The sequence below is a fragment of the Arachis ipaensis genome, chromosome B2 (genome assembly GCF_059453495.1).
Source record: "Arachis ipaensis isolate K30076 ecotype BB chromosome B2, ASM5945349v1, whole genome shotgun sequence".
NCBI lineage: Eukaryota > Viridiplantae > Streptophyta > Magnoliopsida > Fabales > Fabaceae > Arachis > Arachis ipaensis.
The window spans coordinates 61,722,823-61,724,731 of record NC_142437.1 but is presented as its reverse complement, the minus strand read 5'-3'; the positions used below and the strand labels follow the sequence as shown (position 1 = coordinate 61,724,731).

General features: G+C 41.4%; 1 non-coding gene across 1 annotated transcript; it reads left to right on the top strand.

The window, feature by feature from the left end:
- Window positions 1-1,567: 1,567 nt before the first annotated feature.
- On the top strand, window positions 1,568-1,673 carry LOC148574090 (small nucleolar RNA R71). Its single transcript, XR_015906210.1, has one exon. It is a non-coding gene; the product is annotated as a small nucleolar RNA R71 (small nucleolar RNA).
- Window positions 1,674-1,909: the final 236 nt, after the last annotated feature.

The window sequence follows — 1,909 nt, the reverse complement described above, 5'->3', positions numbered from 1 at the left end:
AAATCAGCTGGAAAAATAAACTCTCCTACTTTCACCAACAAATCTTCTACTACCCCATGAGAAAACTTAAATGTTTTGTCAGCCAATTAGAGTGCCATTCTTATTGATTTGGCCTCCTCAATCCTCATCCTTTTCATCATTGCCAAGGACATGAGGTTGATGCTGGCCCCCAGATCGCACAATGCTTTCTCAATGTTGATATCACCTATGATGCAGGGAATTTAGAAGCTCCCAGGATCTTTCATCTTTTGAGAAAGCTTCTTTTGTATGATGGCACTACACTCCTCAGTTAGCACTATGGTTTCCTTTACACCCCAGTTCCTTTTTTCTTGTCATGAGCTCCTTTAAAAATTTGGCATAGAGTGGCATTTGCTTTAATGCCTCAGCAAAGGGTTTGTTGATCTGGAGCTTCTTGAAGATTTCTAGGAATCTGGAAAACTGGTTGTCTTTTCCATCCTTCCTCAGCCTTTGTGGATAGGGTGCCTTTGGCACATAAGGCTTTAGGACTTGCTTTGGTGAGGATAGTGCAGGGGTCTCTTCTTCTTTCTTGGTTTCAAGTTCCTTTGCAGCTTCTTCTTCTTGGTTGCTTTGGCTTGGGGATGCTTCCTCTATAACTTTTCCACTTCTTAGTGTGATGGCCTTGCATTCCCCTCTTGGGTTGGCCATGGTATCATTGGGAATGTATGTGTAGGCATTGGTATTTGTTTAGACAAACTCCCTACTTGTGCTTCCAATTTTAAAATTGCTACCCCTTGATTTCTTATGTTGGATCTGAACTCCTCTTGGTTTGCATCTATCTTTCTTTCAGCATGTATTTATTTCTCCAGAACAGTGGAAATAGTTCCTGTCAGTTGTGCTGACAATTGTGCTATGGCAGCCTCTAATTTTGCAAAATTGCTGCTGATTTCACATGATTACATGGTTGAGGATGATATATCTTGATGGTGGTTGTTGTGTGTTTACTGGGTGGAGTGATATGATGCATTTTGTAAGTTGTGGTAGGGTGTATTTTGTGAGTTGTGATAGGTTCTGTTGTTGCCTCATTGATGGTTGGGGTTGTGGTTGTTGTATGGGTTAGATTAGTATGGTTTGTGGTCTTAGCTGTAGTTTTGTTGGTTTTTCCACCCAAAATTTGGGTGGTTCGTCCAACCTGGGTTGTATGTCTTGGTGTTAGGATCATATGGTGGTCTAGAGGGATTGTTCACATAATTTGCTTGCTCCCATTTGTATTCAACTTCTGGTGCATCTCCTTCTTGTGGTGGTGCTTGGGCATGGACAATTGAGACTTGGCTTTTCTCCATCTTCTTTGTTAGGGCTGCTAATTGAGCTGCAATCATCTTGTTCTGTGCTAACAAAGCATCCATAGAATTGAGCTCCAGTACTCCTTTCTTTTTTGTTCTTTCTGAAGCATAGAAGTACTCATTTTCTGCTACAGTCTCTATAACATCTATGGCTTCTTCAATGGTCTTCTTCTTGTTGAGTGAACCCCCTGAAGAGTGGTCTATAACTTTCTTTGCTTCATATGACAGTCCTTCATAGAAGATGTGCAGTTGAACCCATTCGTTGAACATATCCGGAGGGCACTTCCTTGTCAAGTCTTTAAACCTCTCCCAGGCCTCATAAAGTGTTTCACCATCTTGCTGTTTGAAGGTTTGCACCTCAGTTCTCAATCTATTGACTCTCTGTGGAGGGTAGAATCTTTCTAAAAACTTATTCACAACCTCATCCCAAGTTGTTAAGCTCTCCTTGGGAAATGCTTCTAACCACTTTGCTGCCTTATCTCTGAGAGAAAATGGAAACAAAAGTAGTTTGTAGGTGTCAGGGTGTATACCATTTGACTTTACAGTGTCACAAATCCTCAAGAATATAGTAAGATGTTGGTTGGGGTCCTCTTGGGCATTCCCTCCAA